The following is a 19,044-nucleotide window of genomic DNA, read 5'->3' on the forward strand; positions in this document are numbered from 1 at the left end:
GAAAATAATATAAAAGGAAGACAAGAAAATAGAGGCAAAAAGGGGCATAGAACAGGCAGATCAAGTGCAGAAAAGTGGCAAAATGATAGTTACAGACCTAACTATCATTAGGTTTATATTACTGTAAATACAGTAAGTATAAGCAAAAAATATTTCAATTAAAACGCACAGGTCATCAGGTAAAACCTATAATACAACACTGCTTACAAATGACACAGATGATACAAAATGATCAAAAGTACAAGAATGCAAAAGGATTTATCATGCAAACACTAACCAAAAGAAAGCTTGGGCAGTTGTGTTAATATCAGTTGAACAAGGCGGCAGACTTGGCCCAGTGGTTAGGGCATCCGTCTACCACATGGGAGGTCTGCGGTTCAAACCCCGGGCCTCCTTGACCCATGTGCAGCTGGCCCATGCGCAGTGCTGATGCGCGCAAGGAGTGCCCTGCCACATAGGGGTGTCCCCCGCGTAGGGGAGCCCCACGTGCAAAGAATGCACCCCGTAAGGAGAGCCGCCCAACGTGAAAGAAAGTGCAGCCTGCCCAGGAATGGTGCCGCACACACGGAGAGCTGACACAACAAGATGACGCAACAAAAAGAAAGACAGATTCCCGTGCTGCTGACAACAACAGAAGCGAACAAAGAAGATGCAGCAAATAGACACAGAGAACAGACAACGGGGGGGGTGGAGGGGATAAGGGGGGAAGGAGTGGGGGAGGGGGGGAGGGGGAGGGGGGGAGGGGGAGGGGGGAGGGGGGAGGGGGAGGGGGGAGGGGGGAGGGGGAGGGGGAGGGGGAGGGGAAATAAATAAATAAATAAATCTTTTTTAAAAATATCAGTTGAATGAGACATTGAGGCAAGAAGCATTATTAGAAATACAGTGGAATCTTTCATAATAAGATTTTCACCAGGAAGATATAAAACCCCTACATTTTTACATTAACAACATAGCCTTGAAATATGTATAAGAGATGACAGGACTAAAACAGAAATGGACAAATCCACAACCCTAGTGGGAGGTTTTAAAGCATGTCCATTAAATGATAAAACAAGCAGATAATAAAACTCAGCAGGAGAACAACACAGGTAAACAATAGCAATATATGTGCTTATATATGTATGTATACATGATATACATATATATATATTTAACCCAAATGACAAATATTGAGCATAAAATCCAGTTTTCCAAGATTGTATCAACCCTAGGCTTGCAAGAAAGAAGTAGTTTCAAGGCTCCAGAAGGAGAAGGTCAATTTAATTTTGACTTCCTACACCATTCTACCTTGGACAGACACTTAATCTATCATTTTCTTAAGAACTCAATTCAAGTAAGATGTTTCAGTCACTAAAAGTTTACAATTCAGTCTTGTCAGGACTTTTCCCTTTTCTGGATCCCCCTTCCCCCTTCACAGTTTCTCAGTGCTCCAGGGTCTGATGCTAAAATCTGGGTTTCATAAGGCACAAGAGAGAAAAGGTCTCATCCTCTAATAGGTACAAGGTGGCCTCTTGCTTCCAGTATGACTCATCCCACTTGGTCCAGGCAAATCCCATGTATGGTGCTCCCTCCAGTGATGGCTTGCCTCATCTAAGGGCATGGACTCCAGGACCATGCAGCTCCTAGGTGATGGCAGGCAGCCGAGATGTAGCCATATCTCCAACAGTTCCAGTGGGGTTGTCCGTACTGCTTTAAGTCCTATGTGAATTCCCTCATCTCAGCTACTGGACCCTATACAGACCTATCATCTTCTTTGTATCCTTGCTAATTTCCAGGCTCCCCAGAGACCCACTGAGAACTTTGGGTGCTATCTTGAGCTTCAGGAAACCAGGGGTTGTATTGGGAAGGGGTGCCATCCTTGGCCCTCTCATACCTAGATATACCACACAAGCATTTCTCCTCTGTTTCCCCAGGACAGCGCAGGAGACTTCCCTTGACTTCATACCTGGGCTATGCAGCAGAAAGGGAAGGGAAAATCCTCTCTACCTCACATCCCAGATTTTCCATGTGGACTTGGGGAAGAGCCTCCACCAATGTGCCCTTGTTGATTCCACTCCCAAATCAATCTTCACCTCAGTTTGGAGGGTCTTTGTCTAGTCTTGGAGGGAGCTGGGAATGCTGGAGACTGGATTGCATGTCCTCTCAAAGAGGTTCTGGCTTATACATGTGCAGCTTTTAGACCCAGTTCTCTGGCCCAATCTGTGAAGTCATGCTGGGGTTCAGGGCAGCCCTGTAACTCATAATCTGGGCAGAAGAAAAAAGATGCTTGTGACTGGCTCCTAAGAGGCCCCCTCACAAGGAGAAAAAGAGTCCTGGCTCACACAAAGAGGCAGTCACTCACTTGTGTTCTGGACCCTGTTTCCTCTCACCTTCTGAAGGCCTTTATTCCTCTGCCATCTTTCTCTCTCCCACAGCATCTATCTTTGCCTGTCTGCTGGATCATTCAGCAGCACACACAAGCTCTAGTGTTTCATCTTAAACCCAACCAAAATCCCCTTGGCTTTCCTCCAACTCTCCTGCTCCTATCCAATGTTTCTGCTCCCCTTTTTGGCAAAACATCTCAAATAGGCCACCCACACCGGCTCTTTACACTTTCTTAAATGTTCTGCACTCTTCAACCCACTCCATGTGGATATCCGTCTTCATTGCTTTATTGGAATTACTACTGTCAAGGTCCCCAATGAATCACCCAGAGTCAAATCCAAAGACCATGTCTCATTTTTCTTCTTATGGACCTCTCAACCAGGCCGTGGCCCACTTGCTTCTCTCCCTCTCCCAGTTAGTTCTTCTCAGACTCCCTATGAATTTTAGGATCTTTCTGGTTTTTCTTCTCATTTACACACTGAGTGATCATCCAGTCTCCCCATAGTGATAGAGTTTCTCATATTTACTCTCCATCTAGATCCTCAACCTTGGCCTTCACTTTTCCCTATCCAATTGTCTTCCTAACTTTGCCACTTGCACTTCCAACTGATTTTGAAATTTAACAGGATGGAAAATAGAACTCTAGATGTATCCTTTCCCTGCAGTCTCTCTATATTGCCCATCAACCCAAGTTCTCAAGTTCCTAAACCAAAAGATGTCTTACTGATTTCATCTCCTTCCCATAACCCACGCAAGTCATCAATAACCCAAAGCCATCTCCTCTTTCCTCCATTGCAATGACTCTGGACCAAAATCAGCACCTCTGCCTGGCCAGACTATTTCAGTACCCACAACTGCTCTCCCAGCTTCTCCTCCTCTCCCTGAATGATCTCTTTTTCCCCTGCAACCACAGTGATATATAAACATATCAAAATCTCATGGCAGCTCATATTACTCCTGTATGAAGCTTCTTAAAGGTATCCTCATAGTCTTGATAAAAAATTCAAACCCTATGCCAAGTTTTCTTCATTATATTTTTCTTTTTCAGTGATGGTCATAGCTTAAACTCCTATTTAATTCCATACCTCAGGAACCAAAGGTGAATGAATGAATGAGAATGAACTCATCATGAATCTGAATAAAAAGAAATAAAAAGAACTTCATGGATGAGCTTGACTGAGTACCTCCAGATAAGTGTGGCAATGTGGTTAATTTATCACCTCAATTTTAGTCAGCCACATTTTAGCTGGTACTAACATTGACATCAAGTTTCACCACATTAAAGATGAAAGGGGTGTCTTCAGCTATGTATTCACATCTACCCTCCAAATTGTTCTGTTGTGGTGGAACATCTGAGGTGGGGAATATATATTATTGAGCAACTATTAAATGTCAAATTTGGGGCTGAGAGGGGAAATACCTTGCCCAAGGACACACACCTAACACAGGGCAGAGCTGGGTAGCAGCCTTAGGTATATCAGATTCTAAAGCCTCTTTGCCCTCATACCTGCAGCTGTCCATCACTCTGAAACAGGTCATAGTAATTGCTGCCATCCCCAAGCTCTGGGCTCTATGGGGTCACAGGCCTTACGTCGTCTCAGGCTCAGCAAGTCCAGGAGGCGAGTGCTTTAATTACCACCATCTGGCACGGGGAAGTCAAGGCTGAGTGGTATCACCAATGGCCCGTACATTTGGAGTCACACCATTCTCCTGCCTCTCCCGCGGCAGGGTCTGTTTTAATTGGCCAAGGCTTCTGTAACATAGACCACACACTAGTTGGCTTAAACAACAGGAGTTATTGTCTCCCTCTTTTGGAGGCCAAGAGCCCAAAATCAAGGTGTTGGCAGGTTCATGTTTTCTCCAAAGTTCCTAGCGTTCTGAAGGTATCTTGCCACCAAGATCCACAACTCAGGGTCTGCTTTCATCATGTGGCTGTCTCTGTCCCTGTCTGTCTCCCCCCGCTTGTGTCCAAATGGCCTCTGCTTTTAAGGATCCCATCACACTGGATGAAGGCCCACCTGATTCGGTTTGGCTTCATTTTAGCTAATAGCACCTTCAAAGATCCTATTTACAGATGGGGTCCCATCCACAGGACCAGAGGTTAGCATGGCGACGTGTCTTTGTAGGGTACACAGGTCAGTCCACAACAGAGTCTAACAGCTCTCTCTCCGCAAAGTCCACACCCTCTTCGGGAGCATACGAAAGCGTGCCTGCTCTCTCTTGCCACCCATGACTCAGGAGACTGAGTGTGGCCTCAGGAGCAGACAGTAGGGCAGGGCTTGGCATTCTTACCCAGGGACAGGTGGGCTCGGATAGAGCCAGAGGGAAGGCAGACCTGGGGAGGTGGGGCAGCCCAGGGCAGTCAAGCAGAAACCTGCCTAGTTTGCAGGTCCCGTCACCCTGCCCAGCGCTGGCCCCTGTCTGCTCCAGAGGGGTGTCCTCTGCTCCTAGCTTTGGTGCAGTGCCTTCACTAATATGCTGTATCCCCCTGAGAAATTCACTGCATTTTCCTGACTCCCCACATATAAAATGGGATGGTTGGTCAACTTGCCTTTCAAAGTCTTCTGGCCACATCTGACCTAATGTCTTCCCTGAAGCTCTGTGACTTTACCCCTTTGGGAGATGCCACAAAGACCAGAAAGATGAGCTAAGGGTGAGCGATGGTCTGACAGTCAGAGGACCTGGAGCTTGGGTCAGAATTGCCTCTGCCTTGCTGAGCAGCTCTGGGCAGGCTGCTGTCCCTCTCTGAGCCCCAATGTGATTAGGGGATTTCTAAAGGAAGGCCCTTTTTGTATTAAGAGACCAATGACATATTTCTTTGAAAACATGATATTTCATAAGGTTCCTCTAGCCAAACAACTTTAAGCACAAAACTGAAAAGCTGTCAAATACTTAGATGTCATCTTTCCCTTCTGCAGGCTGAGACCTTACAGGGAGGCAGCCCCCGGGTTGTTTCCTGGGTCAGCTCATATACAGACACCAGGAGAAATGCCAGGCAGTCTCGCTATGATATTGCTGCTTTCTGATAATACCAAATGACTCTTAAAATAGTTCTGAAGTGGATGATGTGAGTCTCAAATATGCCAAAGCAAAGAGGGTGATGTGTTCAGACACAAGAGAGCTCCCCTCTGCTTGCTAATCTTTCAGGAAAGAATTAGTCCCTTGAGGGTCAGCAAGGGGTAATTGAGGCACACAGAGCTCCACTGTCTCCCCAACCAGGGCTCCTTCCCAGCAGAAAAGATTACAAGCTGGCTGGGCAAAGCTGCATGGACACATCATTGATTTGCTCGTGAGCACTGGCCAAGAGATTCCACTTTCCATTATCTCACCTAGCGTCTCACCAAGGCTGTCCAGTGCCTTCCTCTCTTGACGCTGCAAGAACCGAAAACTCTAGAGTCCTTGTCTATATCAGCCCTGCTTCTTCCGCTGTCTTGCTGACCAAGTCATATTCTTGCTTATCTGATGTTTGTGGAAATCTACTGATTTCTGCTGTTTCATTACATTTTATCTCAGCCAACCCAACACAACATATAAAATATCCCCAAATGGGCATGATCACATTCAGAACTTCTTGCAAAGTTTATTTCCTGGACCTATTTCTTAACGTAACAAAGCCGCCTTCTTTTTCAGTACAACTCCTTTGAACTCTTGGTCATAGTCTGCTCTCACCCCTGGGCTGCAGAAGTTGGCAGGCAGCAGCTCCAGGGTACCCAGCACCTATGAATTAGTGAATTGAATGATGGAGTCCTGTGATACTCTGTAAGCCAGGGAAGACACACGGAACCTCACCTTGCTGGTGAGTAAACAGAATTTCAGCAATTGCCAGGTCAGTCTGTCATTTAAGCCAAGCCTAGGGCTTTTCCACTACTGAGATTGTCCTAGGATTCTTACCCTTAGAAGAAACTTTGCAGAGTATTTAGGTTAAAGTGTTTTAGCATTCAATTACTTATTTTCAAATAATACTGGAAAAAACTAGGGAGAGATGTAGATATAGGTGTACAGATTAGATACAGAGATGGAGATAGATTAGATTAGATATATAGAGATTAGATAGACAGACAGCTCTAGATGTAGAGATAGACAGAGACAGAGACAGACATGGATTAGAGGGAGAGAGAAGAGGGCCGGGTGAGAATAAGGCCACTGGGAAGCAATGAGGAGCTGCAGGTCCAGGTGTCAAAATGAGAACCTGACATGTCAGAGAAGCAAGGAAAGTAAAGAAAGGATAGAAGGCACAGTATGAATGAGGGCTGGGTGCTGGTGGTGGCTCCTGGCCTCAGTGAATGGAAGGTAGTGAGGCCAATGGTTTTGAACAGATACAAGGGAGTGAAGGGGTGGGTTCGTGCAGGGCCTGTGCATTCCATGCCTGCTGGATTGAGAAGGAGACCCCAGGCCCATAACAACGATTTAGAAGTCGTCAGCACATCAGTGATAATGGGGTTGGCATGAGTTACCTAAAAGCACATAAAAGCAGAAGTGGAGGCAAAGCAGAGGCATGGTCTGAGAGCAATGGCAAGAGGCCAATGGAGGTGACGGAGATGGGATGGGCAGGGAAGGAGGAGGAGCGCCGGGAGGGGGAGCCTTGGAAGGTGAGTCACTCCACCAAAGGGGTGCCAATGCCAAGTACCAGAAAACGGTTGCCTTTTACAAAGGATATTTGTTTAGGGTGAAAGTTTACAGTCTCAAGGCCATGGAAAGTCCAACTCAAGGTACCAAAAAAGGTACTTTTTCATCAAAGTCAGCTGCCACACATTGAAGCAAAATGGTGGAGGATCTCTGCCAGGGCTCAGCCTTCCCTTCTGGGTGTCCTCTCTCTCAGCTGCAGGCTGGCAGAAGGCTTGCTCTTTCCTGACCTTCAAATATCAGTCTCAGCTGTTCTGTTCTCTTCCCAAGCTCAGCTGCAAACTATCTGGTGAATGGCTCATCTCTCCCCGGGCCCCAGGATCAAAATTGACAGAGCTGTCCCTCCTCCCATGTGTCTCTCTCCAATGAGTTTCCATTTCATATTAGACCCACCAAGGGGGTAGGGACTCCACTATCGAATCAAAGAAAGTCCTCAAAGTAATCTTAACAGGTAATCTAATCACAGACCCCTCAACTAAAATCAATATAATTAAAGGGTATCACAACCAGAGGAATAGGTTAGTTTACAAACATAATCTTTCTCTTTTTTGGGATTCACAAAATAAATCTCAAACTGTCACAGAAGGCAAGAATGACAGCCACTCATTCAGCATTGAATGCAATCAAGAGGTTGAGATGTATTCCTGGAAGGGTTAGAAGAGTTCCCTAAGGTGAGCATGTCCTTAGTGAGAACAGGTTCAGTGGGGTGGCGGATGCGGCAGCCAGACTCCAGTGAGGCACACAGAGTGACTGGAAGGAGAGAGGGAAGACGGGAATACAAACAGCCTTGTCGAGATGCTGGCTACAAAGAAGAGGAAGGAAAGGAATTCAATAGCAGAGTCAATAGTACTGAGCAAACACGTCCCATTGGAGTTGAGGAATGGATTGACCCCAGTGTACTGGATCTGCTAATGGAACAGGGGCAGCAGGAGCTGGCCCAGACCTCCTCAGTGGGACATGGGAGGAACAAGCCAGGGCTGCCTTGGGAAACTGTGGCTGGGGAGCAGCGCTGCTTGGTCCCCCATGGGCCAGCTGTCAGTGCTCCTGTTGTTGACTGCCGTGGGTACCCGAGAAGCCCACAATGGGCTAGAGCTTCTTCTACCCCTAGGTGTATTTTCTTATAGTTCCCTGATTATTCCTATTCTGTTCGTTTAACTTCCTCCAAGTAAAGGGGGCTGCTTACTGGTTTCCTTGGAGAGAACAGTTTCAGTGGGAACCTACCCTATGAGTCACCCAAGAGGGCATGGAAAGTAGATATTGACATGTTAACATAAATCAATATATCAATGCTCAGGGGCAAAGGTTGGAAGGTACAGTAGAGGGTACCAGTACCGGGCTAGAGCAGAGGTCTGGGGCACAGATGCCCTCCTGGGGTCCTCCTGCGAGCAGGTCTGGGCACCAGGGACGTGAGTATATTAGCACGTCAAGTCTCTTCCCTTGTCAAAACCACCCCCAGTGGAGACCAATGGCTCCCCAAAGTACCCAGGGAAAGGCCAGATGCCTCGACAGAGCATGCTCTGTTCTGCTTACCTTCCACCTGCTCTTGTAGAAACTATTTGCTCTCTGTGTTTCTGGAGGGGCTATCACAATGATAACAGTTTGGTCTTTAAGGCCACTAATTTTTTGGATATCTTGATATGTAACATAAGCTAACCTCTGATTCTCTGAATCCTTGGGTAACCATTTGAGGTCCAGGTGCAGCTTTAGAGCAGCTCATCTAATTCCTCCTCTTCCTGACTGAGCTCAGTCACTTCTTCAGACAAGCCTTGACCCTGGGTCAGCACGCCCCCTCCTCAGAGACTGCAGCCCACCACCGGGCGTCATTCTTAGACGTCTTCTTAATGAGGCAGATGCCTTCCAGCACATTGGTGATATCATAGACTCTTCTCTTTAGTACTTCAAGCACCTTGGCATCTTTGTTCAAGCTCAAGATCCCATCAGGGGTTTGGTTCAGCAGTTGAATGAACTTGGTGAACAGACCAGGTGACGTATCACACCGTGCTTTCTCTGAGGGAGTTTTGGAGTTTTTGGTCTGTCTGGAATTTGTAGTGTGACTCTTCCTTTGTCCTTGGTGTTTTTTAAACCATCCAAAAGGCACTGATGATCACTTTCTCCCAGCTCCAGCCTTCACTTTGCCAAAGTCTCTTGCCACATGTTGAAGCAAGGTGGTTGCCCATCTCTGCGAGGGTTTTCCTCTTCCTCTGAAGTCTCCATGGGCCCTGCTTCTATGGTTCTCAGCTGTAGGCTGGAGGGCTCATTTCTTTATCTCCTCTCATTATGGCTGACACTTCTTGGGGTCCGAGGTGAGCAGGGTGACCAAGATCACAAAACTTTCCCTCCTCCACCTACGGAGGTGATACCCAGGGGCCTTGCCTTTATCACTGACCACAGCCAGTTGGTCGTGCATGGGTAGACACCGGACCCAGGTATGCCCAATTATACTTTCTCCTGGACCTCGGGGAAGAGGAGATTGGAGCTGGTCACACAGCAGGCTGCAGAGAGGTTCCGCCAAGGAACCAGATCTTACCGGTTACCCCATGTACCACCTCCAGGAGCTTGTTCCCATCTTCCCAGATTCCCTGACATAGCTCAGCATCCATCCATTACCTCGCCTCCGGACTCCCCAGTCAGGCTGAGCCTCTGCTTTTAAATGAAAGAAGTGGAACTCATTTGGCAGCCCACCTGCCATTGTCCGTGAACGCCCTGCCCTGGGCTTTCCTGGCTCCTTTCCTTTGACCCCTCTCCACTAGAACTGCAGATTCCCTGGACATAGAGCTGGCCTCCTCCTCCGACTCTACCACTAGGCCCAACCAGGGCTGGTCAGTGGAAAATGACCATGTGTTTTGCATAATGGAAAGGAGGGGGCAGTGGCGAGACAACAGGCCTGGGGAAGCAGATGAATCCCAGGTTCTTGCAGAATCTCACATGGCCTGGAACAGCCCCAGCCCATGCTGGACTGGAGAGCACATGGAGCCAGGACCCCCAGGGGAGACGCAGGCTCTGCTACCCTCCCGCTCTGTGCCTGCATTCAGGTGCTTGGCTCTGAACACGGCTCCTGCCAGCACAGGTGTAGGGGCCATCTCTCCACTCCAGAGAAAGTGCCCCTCCCAGGAGGCCCCAAACATCAAGTATGGCCCGAGCTGCCCTGCCCCTGGGGCAGGTCCTGCTGCCATGTCCTCCGTGAGCTCCACCTGCTTGCCCTGTGACCTTCTCTGGGCACTGCGTGGAGGTGCCAGGCTCCCAGGACACCGTTCAACGAGGACCATATCGTCAGGGGTGATGGGTGCTTAGGAACTTGAGAAAGTTCACAGCAAACAAGCCTGACCCAAGGAGCCCAGACCCAGGAGAATGTGCTGGAAGCCCAGCTGCTAAAGTGGGGTATAAAGGAATGGGGGTGCAGCCATTAGCAAGGCCAACAAAGATGCAATGCAGAGGGAGCGGGAAGAGGGTCAGCCCCCGAACTGCCGCCCACAGTGGGGCAGCAGTCTGGGCACCTCCAGCCAGGCTGAATGCTGGGACACATTCTTGACTCATTGTCTCCTGCTCCCGGGACCTCTCCTGGACCTTCTCATCTTTCTCCCAGAAAGTGCCCTTCCAGGAGGCCAAGGAGTCATTTCCAAAGGGCATGAAGTATCAGGTGATGCAGAAGAACCTGCTTGGGCTCTGAGGGATGCAGCTCCTTCAGTTACAGGAGCAAAGCCCTTTGGTCTAAAATCCTCATAAAAGCGGCAACGCTTATTTCCTGTACTGGGTTGTATTTCCTAATTACTATCCCAAAGGAAAACCTAGGGAGGAAGAGAGAGGAGAAGCCGGCCTCCAGCATTCATTTGTGCATTTAAATAAAGTGTGATTAAAAAGCACACCCTGCACATTTCCCTGAAACACACCTTCCTTCGGTGGACGGCTCTGATGAGCATGAAATGGAATCGCTTGAAAAAATTATCGGTTCAGCTTGAAAGTAATTGCCACTTATTTTGTTTATAATGCAAGCTCTGCTGGTGACATCAGATTCGACTTAACTGCATCCTGTTTGGATGCTAACTAATATTTGCCCTAATTCTAAGCATAAATAAGTAGGCATTTCTCCGGAGACATCGCAGATATTACATCTTTAATGGGACCTAATAGTCAGAGGCAAGCCAGTTGCCCTGCTTTGGGATTATAATTGTGTGCGTTCTTTGCCCCCTTTTAAATTTCATGAACAGAGAGGAGCACTTGAAGCCATTAGGCTTTCTCCAGAAACGTGGGTAAAAATAAAACCACCCATGGCAAAACCCACAGTCAGTCTTCCAAACACTCCCTCAAATGCACGATCTCTCTCAAAGCTTCCAGGCAAGTGGCTGGTGCCTGGGGTGGGCGTCATGGGGGTGGAGGGCCGTTGAAAGAGCCCCACCCCTCAGGGGCTGGAGCCGGGTCTGCACCTGGCCTCTGTCCTTGGAGACATGCCATCTGGGGCTCTAACTTTGGACGCTGGTCTGTACAGGGAATCCCTGCTCAGGCTTTGTCTGGGGACTCTGCTGGTGAATGTGCTGGAGGGGGAGGACCTGTGGAGGCCCCTGGGCAAAAGAAGACCAGGGCACCTGGGCAATAGGTAGAGCCCTAAATAAGAGTCCATTGGTGCCTCTAGCCCAGCGCCGCAGCTCAGCCCTGCCCTACCAAGCTGCTGTGGTCTCTTTAAGAACAGGATGAGGATTTGCTGCAAGAAGAGATGTGATGTTCCTTGAGACTCTGAAAGAGAAGGAGGAGATGTAAATAGTATAAAGGAGAAGGTTGGACTCTTGGCCACAGTAGACCTCCCACTGGAGATTGGAACAATGGACTGAGAAGCAGGTGCCTGAAGGGCAGGAAGCTACTGAAAAGGTCTTGAGAGCACCTGGGGCAGGCAGACCAGAACTGGGGTCCAGGAGATCCAAGGCTGCCAGGCCCCATGGCTCGGATCTTTCCGGAGCCTGCAACCCTGAGAGGAGGTGGGTGATCCTGGGAAGAGCCAGTGGGGTCTTGCAGGCAGGGGAGTGGGGCCAGGGTGGGGGGGAGACTTGGGCTGATGCTGGTAACTGGTCCCTCCTGCTGGGAGCAGGAGTCCTGGACCTTCTGCAGGGGTGGACCTCAAGAGGACCATGTTCACAGCCCATGGGCATATCCCAAGCACATCACCCTCTAGATATCTGAAAATGAACTTTTGTCATAGTCTCTGCCTTGCCTCCCCAGTTGATCTCAAATAGATCTTCCTTCTGGTTCTTTTGAGCCCAAAGAACTCTACAAACTGAGGAAGACCCTCCCAAGCCATGGCCTGATGGCCAAGACCCCACCAATCCTTTCTAGGTTTCCAATTGCTCTGACCCTGCCTCAGACTAATGGCTTTGGTTTATCGCTGTCTGCCTCTGACACTGAGGAGGCCAATAAACGGTAGCTATTACTTTATCATTATTTCATAATGGGTATGGAAGCAATGCTTGGCAGCATGGATAATACATGACCCAGGAATTCACAGGGAGACAGATTCCTGAGAACAAAGTGACCGGGGAAGGCTCTCAGAAGAGCTTGATGTGAGCTGGAAGAGAAGGGGTGCATTCCACTGTCACCAAGCAAGACCACGGTGGGAAGGCAGGTAATAGGGTAGGGCAACAATGTGTGCACTGATTGGCTTTAGCAAAAGGTTCATGTTGGGGGCAGGGAGATGAGGGGGGCACAGGGGTGGGACAAAGGCTGGACTTGACCCTGAGGATCTTCATGGCTGAGAGCTGCAGAGGCTCAGAGCATTTAGGCAAGTGGTCTGCAGTCTTGCATGAGAGGCACGGGTGCAAGCCCAGCAGGAGACAACGGAAGGCGGGAGGACAGGGCTGGGGACTGCCTGTCTGCAGGCAGAGGGAGGGAGGAAGGCAAAGGAAGGACCCAAGGGGGCCTAAGTCTTGGCCACTGGGAAAAGGGCGGATGTATGGAGTCCAGAAAGGAAAGGTGTGTGTCAAGAGACGCGACCTCAAGGGGACGTGGACTGTGGGACCCTCCCAGCCCCTCCTGAGCTGCTCCTCCCTGCTTGTGGTCCCTGCTCCAAGGAACACTCCATCCAGCCCTCCAGCGCCAGAGCTTTCCCAAGCTCTAGGAGTGTCTCTAGCCTCAAGGACTGTGCCACCAGGTGCCTTGGTTGCTGAGCAAGATCTGGCCTTTTTTAATTTAAGGGAATTAAATAATAATAATAATAATAATAATAAGAAGAAGAAGACAAAAAAAAATTACTCACATTTCAAACCCCTGGAGTTAACCATTGTGACATCTTTTTCTGTGCTTATATGCTTTTAAAAATAATTGCACAAGTATCATAATAATCCTAATACCCTTTTTTAGTATGTAGTAAATGTAAGAACACTTAAGCTAAAGTTGAAAAGCACTTCAACAGGGAAGCGACTGTGGCTCAATCAGTTGGGCTCCCGTCTACCATATGGGAGGTCCTGGGTTCGCATGCCGGGGCCTCCTTGTGAAGGCAGGCTCGCCCGGGCACCGCTCCACCGGCCAGGGAGCTACAGGGTGCTGCCATTCCTGCAAGCGCTATGGAGAGCCGACTCAGCAAGGTGACCCAACAAAAAGGGAGACAAGCAAAAATGCAGAAGAGCAAATAACCAACAGACACAGAGAGCAGAGAGCAAGCAAGCCACAAGGAGAGGGGGGAATAAATAAAAATAAAATACAGACACAGAAGAATGCACGGCGAAAGGACACAGAGAACACACAGCATGCAAAAAAGTCACAGGGGATAAAATAAAAATAAAAAATAAAATAAAAAAGCACTTCAACACAGTGGCTGCCTCCATTATGAGTTTTATGTTGCCTTCAACTCATTGTTATAGTTTTATATAGACAAGTACATACATATATGTATATCCACAGAAAATAAATAATACAGTTTGGCATGTTTCTCTTTCCATAACTAGCATGAAAATAGATTTTTCTCTACTGTGGTTTTTCGCTCGACATTATGTTTTTGAGATTTATCCACACTGATGCATGTAGCTCAAATCTGTGCCCTTTGCCTGTTTTGTGTTTGCATGGGTTGCATTTAATTTATCTTCACCCCCATCTATATCTACTTTTAGGTGGTTTCAGTTTGTTATTATGGCAAACATTGCCATGATGAATATCTTGTATATCTCTCTGGGTTTGTATCTTTAAACTGACACACTAAATAGTTTCTTTTTTTCAAGGATATGAAACCCACTACCCAGAGAATCATACTTGTTTCACTGGGCTTGATATTTAAAGTGGAATTATTGAGTAATAGGGTATGTGCATTTCAATTCCCTTCTTTGCTATGGAGGGATTTAATTGGCCATGCACATTCCCAAAATAAACTCCTCACAGTTTGGAAATGGCAGGGCACTCTTGAGAGGAATTAGTCATGAAGCTATCTGGGAAACTAAATTAAAATTTTTTCACATGGATAATGCCATTTGGCCTCAGCTTACTACAGATATTGGTATAAAACTTTCATTCTTAGGTATTTATATTTTTAATTACAAATATATTGTAAAATTACATAAAGTGTAGGAAGAAATAAAATGTCATTGATAGAGTATAGAAAATCAGTTTTGTATATTCATCTAATGAGACAATGGCTGTAGGTAGCAATCAGTATGGCTGCTAAATCCATTAGTGACAGGTGGTTGGGGACGTTTCTCATGATAGATCAAGCTGACATAACTTGAACCACTGATCATTCTGGGCATCATGCATAGTGGGATCACCCAGACACTATGTTTCTCATGATGTGAACACAACACTGCCTAGTAAGAGTTCTTTCCAAAACAAAACAAAACTGAACCTAACATATGGCAGCATCTAGGTCTAACTGCCTGTTAATGAAATCTGGGGGCTAAGGAAACATGTCAAATGATACCTTTTGGATAAAATCAGCCAATTCAGAAGGTAGGAAATTCTACAGGATAAATGATCCAGCTTTTCCACAAATAAAAGAGGTGCTATTTCAGATTACTTAAATAGCTTTAAGAGACTTACCACAAGTCTTACCAAAAGTGTGAACTTTATTTGGGTCCTATTAGAACAAATCAACTCCGAAAAAAAGTCATTTTTAAGAAAATTGTGGAAAATTGAACACTGACAAGGTATTAGGTAATGTTAAGAAATTATTGTTAGTAGCCAAGTTAATAGTGATGACTAAATCCAAATTATCCAAAATAGCCTCCAAACAAAGAAAGTGAGAGAGAGAAAAGTAGAAAGAACCTGACACAAAGAACACAAAAAGAAAGAATAGCACAAAAAGCAAATAAAACTACACAAAATTCATATTCTCCAATTAGAAGACAGAAAACATCCAAATTTAAAGTTACTGATTAAGAAGATAAATGAATATATTGTGGGTAAAAGAGCAGTAGGAGCTGAATTTATCATGGTCAGAGACAGGACTTAACAAACATGGAAAGTGGGCAAGATAAATGAGCCCTATGATGTTGGATTGGAATAAGAGATATCACTGTAAAGTTTTGGAGATTGTGTATCTATCTATCATCCATCTACCATTTATCTATCTATCTAAAATAGCTAGGTAGACATACGGACATACACATGTGTGTGTATATGTACTTACATATATTTCCTAGCATGGTCCACCAATAGAGCCTAGAAGCAATGACACCCCAGTAGCAATGAGCACACATAGCACCCATATCTTGGTTTCTAAATACCATCTCTACTAAAAGAAGCCAGTGTTCCTTGACAAAATGGCTGATTCTAGGGCTAGAAAAAAGAAAGTATAAGACTGGAACATTTTATTGCTCTAGATAGTAAAAAAGGGCTCGAAAGGACACAGCAAGTGGCACAAAGGACTCTCACTGGCTAAATCTGGGAACATCAGAATAAATACAGTATGGATAATGACCCACTGAATAAAATAAGGATCCACAGGTCCACACAGATATCAGTGAAACAATTAAACAAACATATAGGAATTTAAAAAGCTTTTCCTTACATTTGAAAGCCAACCAATATGTTTAGAAGAAATTTTAAAATTAGAAAAACCATCATAATAATAATTGCTTTCACGCAAGAATCATCATTGAATGCTAAAAAGGAGTGGGTAAAAGTTTGAGGAATAGCAGGATCATTACAGAACCCCAGAGTATCTCTCTACAGGATAATTAATAACTTAAAGGCAGAAAAAAAACAGTAACTTTACTATTTCTTAACTGGTCAAAGCTAGCATCACCAGTAAAGGGACAAATTAAAATCATATGATGCACTCAGAAGGCTACAGCATCACTTCTGCAACATCCCTGTCAACTATGCACAACCTGAATCTACTCATGAGGAAACACCAGAAAACCCAAACTGAGGGGCATACCACAAAATAGTTGGCCCAAGCACTTCAGAAATGTCAACCTCATTCAAGGCTGAGACTTGAATTCCAGATTCCAGGAAGTTAATGCGACCTAACAGAATCACATATGATTCTGAATTTTCTTCTGCTATAAAGAATACTATCAGGTAAAGTCTGAAAAACCTGTAGATTAGATAATAGCATTATATCCAGGACCAGCTATGTGATTTGTAAGACTTAGTGCAAAATTAAGATGTGAGCCCTTTTTAAAACAATTATTAAAAATTTCAAGAGAGTGGCAGCAAAACATTAAACCAAGGAAGGTAGCACATCCATGAGGCTGGCCCTAATAGTTTAATCTCCTGATTGTAATAATTAGACTCCAGTTATACAAAGGAATGTCTTTTTTTTTTTGGAAATTCACACTAATATTTAGGGGTTAAAAACGCATTATGTCCTCAAATGTGGCCAGTCTCGAAGCCAAACTCAGCATGTAAATGCAATGCCTTCCCCCCAGCGTGGGACATGACACCCAGGGATGAGCCTCCCTGGCACCGAGGGACCACTATCAACTACCAACTGATGATGCAACTGGAAAATGACCTTATACAGAAGGTTCAATGCGGATCAGCAGAATATCCCTGTCTACATAAAATAACATGACTTTAAAATGCTGTTTGACCTAATGTAAGGGGGAAATGGAAAGGAGAAATGAGTTTATATGGCTACGAGTCTCTAAAAAAGAGTCTGGAGGCTGTCAGAAGGATTGCCCTTATGCACAACTGAGCAGAGTCTGAGAGACAGATAAAGCAGATACAACCCCCAGGTATTGGTTCCTTTGAGGGCTAAAGAGACCCATGGGAGTTATGGTCATGGCAGATGGGGTTAACTACCAGGTCAGATGGCCCCTCTTTGGAACTGGTGTTTATGTGTGATGAATCTGGACTCAGATGGGATCTCTCTTCATAAGACTTTCATGCTAATGTGCTGGAGTTGCAGTTAGTGTTGGGGTTTAAGATATATTTAGGGGATTTGAATCTCTGGACTGACAATGTGATAGCCAGGTCCTGAGCCTCAACAGACTCCAGCACCTACAATCTGATTTATTGGACTCACCACACTCAGCTAAGATGGAGTTGAAGAAGGACAACCACCACACCATGGAGCCTAGAGTGATTACAACTGAAAGTGGGAGGATTGCATCCAGCATCCATGTGGAATCTGAGCCTCCTCTTGACATAGAGGTGCAATGGACACAACCAATCCAATGTCCACATAGAAAAGGTGGCATTGGATTGGGAAAAGTGGACATGGTGGCTGATGGGTATGGGGAAAGGCAGGAAGAGATGAGAGGTGGAGGCGTCTTTGGGACATGGAGCTGCCCTGGATGGTGCTTCAGGGGCAATCACCGGACATTGTAAATCCTCACAGGGCCCACTGGATGGAATGGGGGAGAGTATGGGCCATGATGTGGACCATTGATCATGAGGTGCAGAGGTGCCCAAAGATGTACTTACCAAATGCAATGGATGTGTCATGATGATGGGAATGAGTGTTGCTGGGGGGGGAGAGGTGGGGTGGGGGTGGTGGGGTTGAATGGGACCTCATATATATATTTTTTTAATGTAATATTATTACAAAGTCAATAAAAAAAAAACGCATTATGTCTGCAACTTTCCCCTCAAAGGTTTAGAAAAAAATAATGTTTATGTATTTGGGGATGAAAAATGAATGGAGTAAATTATATGAAAAATTAGCATTTGGAGATTTTGGATAAAGCGTGTAAGGGAAATTTCTGTATAATTTTTCTTACTTTTCTCTCTATCTAAAATTATGTTGAAATTCTAAAAGCACACACAAGCATGAAAGGAATAATCTATTTTCTTGATTGTACAAAAGTCTTGTTGATTGTTTTTAACTCATTATAAGATATAAGATACTTAAAAATATATAAGAAAAGTTAATAAATTGTGAAATCTAGGTGGTAGGTATGAGAGTTTACTGCCTTCTCCGCTTTTGTGTAAGTTTGAAAATTTTCATAATGAAAGGTTTTTAAAGGAAGTGATTCTTTATTCTATTTGTTTTTCATCTTCATTTTTGTGTATTTCTTTTGAGTCTCTGGAGCGACCCATATATTTCATATGCTTTCAATCCTGCTGTACCCACCATTTAAATCCTGCTGGTTTCACTTCGCATGAGTCTTCATCATTGTCTCTTCAATGGCTACATATTAGTCCATCCACTGGCTAAGACACTAAGTCATGCCCTTGTTATTGAACTGGTAGCTTGTCTAAAATGTTCCACTCCTATGCGTGGTGCTTGGATAGCTTACCCCTATTTGCTATCGTTCTCTTGGGAAAGATTTCGCGATCTGGGATTTCTGGATCACTCACGGTCATGCTCACGGTCGCGAATCTTGATGGGCTTTTCTCCATTGCTTTCCAAAGGCAGAACCAACTTGCCCCGAGGTGAGCATCCACTGGGTGTCAGCATTCTTCTTCGGTGTTGTGTGGCCCACCTCTTTCTGATTCTTCTTTCATGAGTTTTTGTGTCTGCGCCTCTCTGTTGGGTCTGAATGTTCCTGGAGACCTACAGGCGCCCTTGGAGTAATAATAAATATATTACCTTCCTATCATGTTGCCTCAAAGGCTCTTCCCTGAAAACCTCTCTTGAAGTTGGAGGACATGGTGTATTAGCATCCAGGTATGGGCTAGGACTTTCCCCTCACCTTC

At 45.7% G+C, this 19,044-nt stretch overlaps 1 pseudogene; it reads right to left on the reverse strand.

Moving 5' to 3' along the window:
- Positions 1–3,865: 3,865 nt before the first annotated feature.
- On the reverse strand, positions 3,866–9,201 carry LOC101440674 (transcription factor E2F3 pseudogene; annotated as a pseudogene).
- Between the last annotated feature and the right edge of the window lie 9,843 nt (positions 9,202–19,044).

This window comes from Dasypus novemcinctus, chromosome 6 (genome assembly GCF_030445035.2).
Source record: "Dasypus novemcinctus isolate mDasNov1 chromosome 6, mDasNov1.1.hap2, whole genome shotgun sequence".
Classification (NCBI taxonomy): Eukaryota; Metazoa; Chordata; class Mammalia; order Cingulata; family Dasypodidae; genus Dasypus; species Dasypus novemcinctus.